Source organism: Panthera leo, chromosome B2, assembly GCF_018350215.1.
Source record: "Panthera leo isolate Ple1 chromosome B2, P.leo_Ple1_pat1.1, whole genome shotgun sequence".
NCBI lineage: Eukaryota > Metazoa > Chordata > Mammalia > Carnivora > Felidae > Panthera > Panthera leo.
In genome coordinates, this window is record NC_056683.1 from 27,199,265 (window position 1) to 27,212,112 (window position 12,848).

Here is a 12,848-nt window from a genome sequence, read left to right on the forward strand (position 1 = left end):
GACCCTCCTTTAACATAGCAGTGCTCGCAGGTGCAGAACACACAAGCTTTTAAAACACAAAAGGGACAGAAAACTAGCCAAAATGACGAAATGGAAGAATTCTCCTCAAAAGAAACTCCAGGAAGTAGTGACAACCAACAAAATGATCAAAACCGATTTAAGCAATATAACAGACAAGAATTTAGAATAATCATCATAAAATTAATCATTGTGCTTGAAAAAAGCATAGAGGACAGCAGAAAATCTATTGCTACAGAGATCAAGGGACTAAAAAATAGTCATGAGGAATTTAAAAATGCTATAAAATGAGGTGCAAAATAAAATGGAGGTGGCCATAGCACGGATTGAAGAGGCAGAGGAGAGAATAGGTGAATTAGAAGATAAAATTATGGAAAAAGAGGAAGCTGAGAAGAAGAGAGATAAAAAAAATCCAGGATTATGAGGGGAGAATTAGAGAACTAAGTGATGCAAACAAATGGAACAATATCCGTATCACAGGAATTCCAGAAGAAGAAGAGAGAGAGAAAGGGGCTGAATATGTACTTGAACAAATAATAGCTGAGAACTTGCCTGATATGGGGAAGGAAACAGGCATTGAAATCCAAGAGGCACAGAGAACTCCCTTCAGATGTAACTTGAATTGATCTTCCGCATGACATACCATAGTGAAACTGGCAAAATACAAGGATAGAGAATTCTGAAAGCAGCTAGGGATAAACAGGCCCTAATATAGAAAGGTAGACACATAAGGGTAGTTGCAGGTCTATCTACTGAAACTTGGCAGGCCAGAAAGGAAAGGCAGGAAATCTTCGATGTGATGAACAGAAAAAAATATGCAGCTGAGAATCCTTTATCCAGCAAGTCTGTCATTCAGAGTAGAAGGAGAAATAAAGGTTTTCCCAAACAAACAAAAAACTGAAGGAATTCATCACCACTAAACAAGCCCTATAAGAGATCCTAAGGGGGATATTGTGAGTGAAATGTTGCAAGGACCACAAAGTACCAGAGACACCACTACAAGCATGAAACCTACAGACATCACAATGACTCTAAATCCATATCTTTCAATAATAACACTGAATGTAAATGGACTAAATGCTCCAACCAAAAGACATAAGGTATCAGAATGAATAAAAAAAACAAGCCCCAACTATTTGCTGTCTACAAGAGACTCAATTTTAGACCTGAGGACACCTTCAGATTGAAAGTCAGGGGATGGAAAACTATCTATCATGCTGCTGGAAGTCAAAAGAAAGCTGGAGAAGCCATACTTATGTCAGAAAACTAGACTTTAAAATAAAGGTTGTAACAAGAGATGAAGAAGGGAATTATATAACTCTTACAGGGTCTATCCATCAGGAAGAGCTAACATTATAAATGTCTATGCACTGAATATGGGAACCCTCAAGTATATAAGACAATTAATCACAAACATAAGCAACCTTATTGATAAGAATGTGGTAATTGCAGGTGACTTTAATACTCCACTTATAACAATGGATAGATCACTTAGACAGAGAATCAGTAAAGAAACAACGGCCCTGAATATTATATTGGATCAGATGGACTTGACAGATATATTTAGAACTCTGCATCCCAAAGCGACAGAATATACTTTCTTCCTGAGGGCACATGGAACGTTCTTCAAGACAGATCACGTACTGGGTCAGAAAACAGCCCTTAATAAGTACAAACAAATTGAGATCATACCATGCACACTTTCAGACCACAATGCTATGAAATTTTAAATCCACCACAGGAAAAAGTCTGGAAAACCTCCAAAAGCATGGAGGTTAAAGAACACCCTACTAAAGAATGAATGGGTCAACCAGGCATTTAGAGAAGAAATTTAAAAAAATATGGAAATAAATGAAAATGAAAATACAACAATCCAAATGCTTTGGGATGCAGTGAAGACAGTCCTAAAGGAAAAATACACTGCAATCCAGGCCTATGTCATGAAACAAGAAAAATCCCAAATACAAAATCTAACAGCACGCTTAAAGGAAATAGAAGCAGATCAGCAAAGACACCCCAAACTCAGCAGAAGAAGAGAAATAATAGAGATCAGAGCAGAAATAAACAATATAGAAACTAAAAAAACTGTAGAGCAGATCAATGAAACCAAGAGTTGGTTTTTTGAAAAAATAAACAAAATTGATAAACCTCTAGCCAGGCTTCTCAAAAAGAAAAGAGAGAGGACCCAAATAGATAAAATCACAAATGAAAATGGAATTATTACAACCAATCCCTCAGAAATACAAGCAATTATCAAGGAATACTATGAAAAATTGTATGCCAACAAACTGGACAACTTAGAAGAAATGGACAAATTCCTAAGCACCCACACACTTCTAAAACTCAAAGAGGAAGAAATAGAAAACTTGAACAGACCCATAACCAGCAAAGAAATTGAATCAGTCATCAAAAATCTCCCAACAAATGAGAGTCCAGGACCAGATGGCTTCCCTGGGGAATTCTACCAGACATTTAAAGGAGAGATAATACCTATCCTTCTCAAGCTATTCCAAAAAATAGAAAGGGAAGCAAAACTGCCAGACTCATTCTATGACATTAACATTAATTTCATTCCCAAAGCAGACAGAGACCCAACAAAAAAAGAGAATTACAGGCCAATATCACTGGTGAATATCAACAAGATACTAGCAGATCGAATTCAACAGCATATAAAAAGAATTATTCATCATGATCAAGTGGGATTCATTCCTGGGCTGTAGGGCTGGTTCAAACATTCGCTAATCAATCAATGTGATACATCACATTAATAAAAGAAAGGATAAGAACCATATGATCCTGTCTGTCAATGTAGAAAAAGCATTTGACAAAATTCAGCATCATTTCTTAATAAAGACCCTCGAGAAAGTCGGGATAGAAGGAACATACTTAAACATCATAAAAGCCATTTATGAAAAGCCCACAGCTAATATCATCCTCAATGGGGAAAAACTGAGAGCTTTCTCCCTGAGATCAGGAACACGACAGGGATGTCCACTCTTACCGCTGTTGTTTAACATAGTGTTGGAAGTGCTAGCATCAGCAATCAGACAACAAAAGGAAATCAAAGGCATCAAAATTGGCAAGGATGAAATTGAGCTTTCACTTTTTGCAGATGACATGATACTATATATGGAAAACTAGATAGACTCCACCAAAAGTCTGCTAGAACTGATACATGAATTCAGCAAAGTCACAGAATACAAAATTAATGTACAGAAATCAGTTGCATTCTTATACACTAATAATGAAGCAACAGAAAGACAAATAAAGAAACTGATTCCATTCACAGTTGCACCAAGAATCATAAAATACCTAGGAATAAACCTAACCAAAGATGTAAAAATCTGTATGCTGAAAACTATAGAAAGCTTATGAAGGAAATTGAAGAACATACAAAGAAATGGAAAAACATTCCATGCTCATGGATTGGAAGAATAAATATTGTTAAAATGTCAATACTACCCAAAGCAATCTACACATTCAATGCAATCCCAATCAAAATTGCACCAGCATTCTTCTTGAAGCTAGAACAGGCAATTCTAAAATTTGTATGAAACCACAAAAGACCCCAAATATCCAAAGTAATATTGAAGAAGACCACCATCTCAGACTTTAGCCTCTACTACAAAGCTGTAATCATCAAGACAGCATGGTATTGGCACAAAAACACATAGGCCAATGCAATAGAATAGAGACTCCAGAATTAGACCCACAAAAGTATGGCCAACTAATCTTTGACAAAGCAGGAAAGAACATCCAATGGAAAAAACACAGTCTCTTTAACAAATGGTGCTGGGAGTACTGGGCAGCAACATGCAGAAGGATGAAACTAGACCACTTTCCTACATCATTCACAAAAATAAACTCAAAATGGATAAAGGACCTGAATGTGAGACAGGAAACCATCAAAACCCTAGAGGAGAAAGCAGGACAAAACCTCTCTGACCTCACCCGCAGCAATTTCTTACTTAACACATCTCCAAAGGCAAAGGAATTAAAAGCAAAAATGAACTATTGGGACCTCATCAAGATAAAAAGCTTCTGCACTACAAAGGAAACAATCAACAAAACTAAAAGGCAACTGATGGAATGGGAAAAGATATTTGCAAATGACATATAGGACAAAAGGCTAGTATCCAAAATCTATAAAGAGGTCACCAAACTCCACACCCGAGAAACAAATAATCCAGTGAAGAAATGGGCAGAAAACATGAATAGACACTTCTCCAAAGAAGACCTCCAGATGACCAATAGGCATATGAAAAGATGCTCAACGTCGCTCCTCATCAGGGAAATACAAATCAAAACCACACTCAGATATCACCTCAAACCAGTCACAGTGGCTAAAATTAACAAATCAGGAGACTATAGATGCTGGCGAGGATGTGGAGAAACAGGAACCCTCTTGCACTGTTGGTGGGAATGCAAACTGGTGCAGCTGCTCTGGAAAACAGTGTGAAGGTTACTCAAAAACTTAAAAATAGATATACCCTATAACCCAGCAATAGCACTGCTAGGAATTTATCCAAGGGATACAGGAGTCCTGATGCATAGGGGCACTTGTACCCCAATGTTTATAGCAGCACTTTCAACAATAGCCAAATTATGGAAAAAGCCTAAATGTCCATCAACTGTTCAATGGATAAAGAAGCTGTGGTTTGGGGCGCCTGTGTGGCCCAGTCCGTTCAGCGTCTGACTTCAGCTTAGGTCATGTTCTCACACTCCATGGGTTCGAGCCCCGCGTTGGGCTCTGTGCTGACAGCTCAGAGCCTGGAGCCCGCTTTGGATTCTGTGTCTCCCCCTCTCTCTCCCCCTCCCCTGCTCATGCTCTGTCTCTCTCTGTCTCAAAAATAAATAAAAACGTGATTTTAAATTAAAAAAAAATGTGTGGTTTATATATACAATGGACTACTACTTGGCCATGAGAAAGAATGAAATATGGCCTTTTGTAGCAACGTGGATGGAACTGGAGAGTGTTATGCTAAGTGAAATAAATCTACAAAGAAAGACAGATACCATATGTTTTCACTCTTATGTGGATCCTGGGAAACTTATCAGAAGACCATGGGGGAGGGGAAGGGGAAAAAAAAGTTACAGAGACTGAAGGAAGCAAACCATAAGAGACTCTTAAAAACTGAAAATAAACTGAGGGTTGATGGGGGGTGTGAGGGAGGGGAATGTGGGTGATGGGCATTGAGGAGTGCACCTGTTGGGATGAGCACTGGGTGTTGTATGGAAACCAATTTGACAATAAATTTCATATTTAAAAAATAAAAATAAAGTAATAACTGATGTGTGATAGAAAATTTTAAAAAAGATCTGTAACAAAAATTGGCATTTCCTTTACTTTTTCTTAAATCTCTCTCCCCCCTGCTTACCTAGTTGCCTTAGAAATTGCTCTAAATCAGTGCATTAAGAATGTTTTCATTCTGGTGTTCCTGGGTGTCTCAGTTGGTTGAGTGCCCGACTTCAGCTCAAGTCATGATCTCACGCTCCTTGAGTTCAAGCCCCGCATCAGGCTCTGTGCTGACAGCTCAGAGCCTGATGCCTGCTTCGGATTCTGTGTCTTCCTCTTTCACTGCCCCTCCCCTGCTCATGCTCTGTCTCTCTCTGTCTCAAAAATAAATAAAAAAAATTTAAAAAAAAAGAATTTTTTCATTCTTATTTAAAGACTCTTTTGTATTCCACAGAGTAGCTTTTCTTAATTTATTTAATGAGTTTTTTCTTAATTTATTTAATGAGTTCCTTATTGATGGATATTTAGGTGGTTTCTCATATCTGTTCTTACAAGCCAGGCTGAAAGGAATAACCTTATCCACATGTACATTGCTTGTATGTATGAAAAGATGTGAGTTCATATGAAGGAAGACATATGGGCACACTTGTATATTGAAAATTATGATTATTTTAATTATTGATAACATCAAAGATCACTTTTTTGACAAGCTGGTTTTATTTTTGACTCAGATTGAGCTGGCAGTCATCTGAGACCCTGTCATTTTTGCACACATTATTATTTAGCCACATTATCTTGCCCATCTTGATCTTGTGCAATTGTTTTTCTGAAATCTAAGTGTAGGATTGATTTACATAGCTTGTTTTTAGTAGCTTCAGACTATCCTTCTCACCTGTCAAGATAATTTTGGTTGTTGATTTTGTCACGTACTGTTTTCCTCAACTCTTCTGGGTTTATGCTATCATCACATTTAGTAAGCATCCTATCTTCATTCATTCATTCATTCATTCATTCATCCAGTGACTGTCTATTGAGTATCCCACAATATGCCAGAAACTGACTCTTCTAAGCTCTGGGGATACAATGGTGATCAAAATAGAAAGAAAATTCTGTTTTCCTGGACAGACACTGAGGAAGTCAGACAGTAAACAAAGATATGTACATGGTACATTAATAACATTAATATGTACATTAATATGTTAATGACAAGTACCAAGGAGAAAAATAAAGTAAGAAAGAGAGATAGAAGAGAGGAGGAGGTTGTTTTGCAATTTTAGATAGGGTTGTCAGAGAAAACTTCACAGAAAAGGTGACATTTCAGCAGAGACCTGAAGATGTTTCTCTCCATTTCATTAGAAAATATGGTGAAAAATAATTATTTGATTTGTCACTAGAAACCTCCCTATAGGTTGATGTTAACCCAATTAACTTATACCTTTGAGGTACAACTAATGAATCCATTGAAACTTTCTATAACTTAAGTATCTAGTCTGCATTTCCCTATAATGCTTTTAAAGACATTTTGAGACATATTAAACCTGGATATTTAGCATCCATGGCATTTCCCTGATCCAGACAAGTCCAACTCTTACATAAGGAAAATGAGTTTAATTTGAAAGATAATTTTTCCCTTGTCAACTCAGAATAACTCTTAATGATTAGCAAGTACCATGGCTGAGTAGTGATGGCTGCTGTGGGCAAAGACAGGGTGACTTAAGGTCCATTATCTATCCTATGGACTCTCATCCATAAACCATAGGTGAAAAGTTTCAATTCTCTTGGCAATTTTGTGGGAAATTGAATGTTTTCGTCAGTAAGCTTTGGCAAGTGTAATTCTGAATAACAAACCATTACTTTGGCTCCATCATTTCAGTCCAAACCCAAAGTGTGTCTCTTCAATGCCTTTCTCCAAGTTCTTTGGGCATTTTTTTTTTGTAGGGATTGAGGCTCTCAGAAGGCCTGGGCCCCCTGTGTTGTCAGACAGCTCTTATCCAGGTGCACTGCTGTTATCTTCAAACTTACCTGCAGGCTGCAGTGTTGTCATGATTATCTTCTAGCCCGTACACAAGGCTGAGTTTCCCATGTGCACCAACAGCTTGGGTGGAGGTTTCAGGTAGACATTGAATTCATACAGGGGACAAAGAAAGCACATAAGGTTAGCTATGTATTCCAAGAATAAGGGTAAAGTCAAGTGCCTTTATTAGGGCTCCCAAATATTTGTAAGTAAGCTCACTTCTTAGCTTTTCTGGCCTCAGTTTCTTCATTTATAGAATCAGTGGACTAGACTAGATTGTTTCTAAAGCTGATTCTTTACCCCCCAAATAAATTCAAGTTCTCTATATTCATTTAATTAGAAGTAACCAGGGCAGCAATACTTTAGAACCCTGATTTCACAAGTATTTAGTCCATTGAAAAATAAAATGTGTAGCACATAAGGACAGTGATTTTGCTTACAAAAAGAAGCCTAGGATAGGACTAGAAACCAAGGAAGCTCAGAGGCCCAACTGGAGACACAGTTACAATTGATCAGCCAAGGCTGGTGCGGTTGGAATGGAGCATTTTGATTTGGTGTGAGATTAAACACAGTGGCAACAATAACAAGAAACACAACAGCAGGATTAGAAAATCCCCCAGAGTCTGTGATCTGCAACAAACTGACCCACATCCCTCTGCTCACATCTCTCACTTTTCTTCCTAACCCCATTGACACTCTTATAGGGGAGAATGTGCAAGAAATGCCTCCTTTCTGGAAAGCAAATGCATACAATATTAGAGTGTCCTGGTGTCAGAAAGGCCCTTTGTTCTGTTTCTTAATGACTAATTATTATGCTATGAAAAAGCTTATGCAACCCTGGCAGAGTTGGGCCCTCATGCCTGAGCTGCTGGAAGTGTGTAATCTTCAGAAAACCATGACTGCGGCCTGGAGTTGCGGAGTTGCGTAAGAAGTAATTACTGAATCCAGCAGAGGCTTGCTTCTTATTACAGGCCCCAGGCTTTTACCCCCAGTAGCTTTACATGCTTGTTAATATTTAAACTGTTGAGTACTAGAAGAATATTTTGTAAGCTTCAGTCATGGTTGCAGAGTTCAGCGTGGGGCTAGGAATGGAGGACAGGCAGGGTAGGAGCAGGGGGTTGAGGATGAGGTCCAATTTGCTTTTTCTAGAGGAATTTGTCCTTCTGCAAATGGCCCTGTAGTAGGTCTAAACTTTTCTAATTTTCTATGGAAAAGCTAAAAAAAATAGACCTCTTAAAATCTCTCAATTTTAGAAAAACAGTTCTTTAAAAAAAAATCATTTGCAACAAACTATTATTTTTTAAGATAGACCTAAAATATGATTTTGATTTTTAAAAGTGAGTGATAAAAAGTTATTGTAGCCTCTGGTCAGCTACCAGAATTCATAAGAGGAAGAAGCAAAGATATTTTATCTGAGAAAACTTCACATGCACTAACGACAAAGACTGACGGTCTAATCTGACCCAGACGCCAAAACTCTCCCTTGGAATTCTGATGGGCTCCGTGGCCTTTAGAAAGAGAGCCTCTTGACCTCCACATGTCTGTCTCCTCTCTGCAAAATCAGGGCGAGTTCTCTGTCCATCTGTGTACTTTTGTGGCGCCTATCACTGTGGGATCTAGGCACAGAGACAAAAACATCAGGCAAAATACAAATTTGTGTATTATGGGAGGAAATGCCGTCTGGCTTCCTGGAGTCACCCTTGGCTTACATTCAGTAAGAACTTTGTCCAAAGGTGGTTTGCAAAGACCAAGGAAAAGTGTGGACAAATCCAGTATTCTGGTATCTCTCCCTTATTTCCATTTAAAAAAGGGGTAGCAAGGTAGTTTGGTAAAATTGCTGAAGTTTTAAAATGTGCTAATATCTGTCTCCATCAAAACAAATACAAAGGGCTCATCTACTCAGAAGAGTCATATTCTCTCTTGCCCACTGCTTCCTTCCTTCACTTCTTTTATACCTTACCTCTGTCCTCTTTCTTTTTCTTTCTTTCTTTCTTTCTTTCTTTCTTTCTTTCTTTCTTTCTTTCTTTCTCTTTCTTTCTTTCTTCCTCTTTCTTTCTTTCTTCCTTCCTCTTTCTTTCTTTCTTTCTTTCTTCCTCTTTCTTTCTTTCTTTCTCTTTCTTTCTTTCTTTCTTTCTTCCTCTTTCTTTCTTTCCTTCTTTCTCCTTTTTAGTAAACTACATTTGTTTAAATTGTAAAGTGTGTAAGGTAATATCAGTTATCCAGAGGTAACTCTATAATTAAAACATTTCTCAAAATATTTCTGAACATTTCCTCTGTATATACATGCATTCATATATACGGATAAACTGTATACTTAAAGATATTTAATATGAATGGGGCCAGTCAGTGTATTGCTCTTCAGCTTGCTATACCCAGACCCCAACAGACACCATAACAGCCCACAGACAACCACCCATTCACTTCATTACTGCTTAGAGTCCATTGTGTGGTTGTACCCTAATTAATTAACTGGCTGTACCAGTTCCTTAAATCTGTATTAAAAGGTTTTTTTCCAGTTTGGGGGGATTGTAAGTAATGTTGCAACACACATGCTAATTAATACACATGTACTTTTTTGCACTATTGAGAGAGCAGATCCTTAGGATAAATTCCTAGTAATGGAATTGCTGGGTTGCAGGTTATGTGCATTTTACATTATAACAAATATTGCCAAATTGCCCTGCAAAAAGGTTGCACCAAGTTACAACCCCATTAACACTGTATGAACAGCCTATTTCCTCAAAACCTCACTAACTCCATGCTCTCTCAAACTTTTAAATCTTTGCTAATAGGAAATAAATGGCAAGTCATTATGTTCTTAATTTGTATTTTAAGTAAGAAATATTGAACATTTTTCACATTTTATGGATTATTTGCATTTCTTTTTTGTGGAAACTATCTGATCTTAACCACTATCCATTAAGTTTTTAGTAATATTAAAAATGGTTTATAAAAGCTCTTATTTATTTGTCAGAGAGGTCACAAATGCATTTCTTGTTTGTTTTTGAAACAAATAGAAGTTTGCAATATCTGTGGAGTCAAATTTACTTACCTTTTCTTGAGTAGCATATAGGGTTTGCACCATTCTTCAATGAGCCATGTTCATGTCAAAGAGACTTCAAGCTCTTCTGTGCTTTCTTTCAGTGCCCTACAGGTTTTGCTTTATACATGTAAATCTTTGCTGTTTCAGAAATTATTTTGGTGTATGGGGTGAGGTAGGGATTTATTCTGAGGAGGTTCTATTGGTTCTATGTAGTTTTCCAAATCAACCTATTAGCTATAGTGACATGCTGCCAAGTGAGGCTTTGGAAATAAAAGGATTCAGACAAGCTTTTTGTGGATCCAGGCAGGAATCTGCCTCATTCTCTTTTCTTCTTGGATCAAAGATTTGGTCTTTTTCCAGATTGGAGAATACTTAGCTGTATTTTGAAGGAGCCCTCAAAGAGTAAAGGAGAAGATGGAAAAAAGAAGGTCAGAAGAAAAATGGAAAATTGAGGGGTTCTGGTGGGAAGTGAGAAACATAAATTTACGATGAGGTTAATCACTGATGTGCATAAACCATGGAGCTAATAAGGGCCTATTTTTACTTTAATAGTGTGAACAATGAAGACAGAGAATCACTGGGCTGAAAACACAATTGAGCATATGAATTCTGTTTACCTTTTTATTCATCTAGCTCTGTTCAAAAAGGAAAAGAAGGAATACACAACTTTTATGTTACTTGCATTTTAACAATATTTCTGTATGGATTTTCTTGGTTTAACAGGTAAAGTTCTTATGGGAAGACCAAGAGATCTCATTTACGGTATTCACTAGGTTTTCAGTGTTCCTCCCATTGTTCCTAAATGTACGGGGTATTTCTCCTTTGAAGACTAAATAAGTAATTGCACAATCAATAACACTAGAGGTTTGTATTTCTTGGCATGAGTGATACGATGTGCATGTTGGCAAAGACCTACCTGACTTTGATTTGCAACATAAAGAATATAATCCTGTAGATCAAATTCCAGGTAATTTAGTTAAAAGATACTGAAGAACTCTCTCCTCCCCAAGTGTGTACCTCACATAAATTGTGTAATTTGTATAATAATTAAAGTTGATTGATGAGGATTTGATTTCAACATTAAAGGCTAAGGTGTACTACCACTACTATTAATACTAATTACCATTTTTGCCATATACTGTACTGTAGTCAACAAATCTGTGTGCATGTGTGTGTGCTCTAATTTAATCCTAATACCTCCTACATGGCCTACAAGACTGGTTCCATTACATCTACTCTACAAATGAAGACACAGAGGCCCAGGTTGACTAAGTAGAATATAAGATCATACAACTATTTAGTGCAGAGTTGAGACCTAACTCAGAACTATTTGACTCCAAACTCTGTGCTCTTTTCACAATTTTATACTATTTCTTTCCCCAAAGACAGGTGCAGACACAATGAGAGGCAAGACAATTTCCAGTGAAAGTTTAATTCCACATCAGTTTAAGGAATCAAGATCCACCGTACTCTCTTCCTGCCACTCCCTTCCTTAGTTCTACCTTCTCTTTGTTGCTATGGACGCCTTACCTCTAAGGTCCCTAAGAGTCCCGAGCTCTGACCAGTCCCCCACCCCTGCCCATGGTATTCCAACTATCCCAAGAGTTTTCCTGTGGAACCCTGGGCAGGGCAGGGAGCTTCTCCCAGCCTGGCCACTGTTAGCTTCTGGCTGAAGTGAGAGCTTACACAAGGACCAGGGGTCGGGATTGGCTTGAAAGAGGTCTGACAGTAGCCCTTTAGACTTTCATCCATTGGCCAGGCCTGTGTGTGATTAGCACCTGCTGGCCCCTCATGTCTAGATTATGACTGTCCCCCTATTTAGCCCTCACTACTTTTCAAGACTCTGTAGCCTCTCCTCTCTCCTGACTCTTTTCCAGTAACACTTAAGAATGTTTCAGCATTTTTTAAAAGGAAGAATAATCTTCTCTAGACTCTTTTCCCAGTTTTCCCCTAATGCATTTTCTCTCAAGTCAGTGTTCTTGAGAGGATTTATCCCAATCACTGCTCCTGGCACATGCACCGCTTCTCTGCAGTGCTGCTCCTGGGGTCACTATTGGTCTTTCTGGGAAGTCAAACCTCATTATCCTTGACTTTCTTGCTCTCTTTGGCCTTAATGGACACCTTCTCTCTTCATAAGACACTATTTTTCCTGGTTCTCATGATCCCACACTCTGCTGGTCCCCTCCTTTTCAGTTTCCTTTACTCACCTCTTAAATGTAAATATCATATGCTTGGCTCTCCTGTCTTCTCCCTTCGCTCAGGGACACTTTACTGTAAGCTTCAGAAGCTGTTATTCCCCCTGTTCTCCACTCCTTCCTATATAAACATTTTGATGTAGGCTTAATTTGATATTTCTGTTTATTACTTTCAACTGATTCCAAAAGAAGTTTATTACACCCCAAATGAAGAACCCTCATTCAGCTCATGCTTCCTAGATGACATCATTTCTTTCCATGGTTGTAAAAACAATCTATATGCTGATATTTCCCAACCTACCTCTCCAGCCCAGATCCTTCTTGGACTTCAGACATTTATAT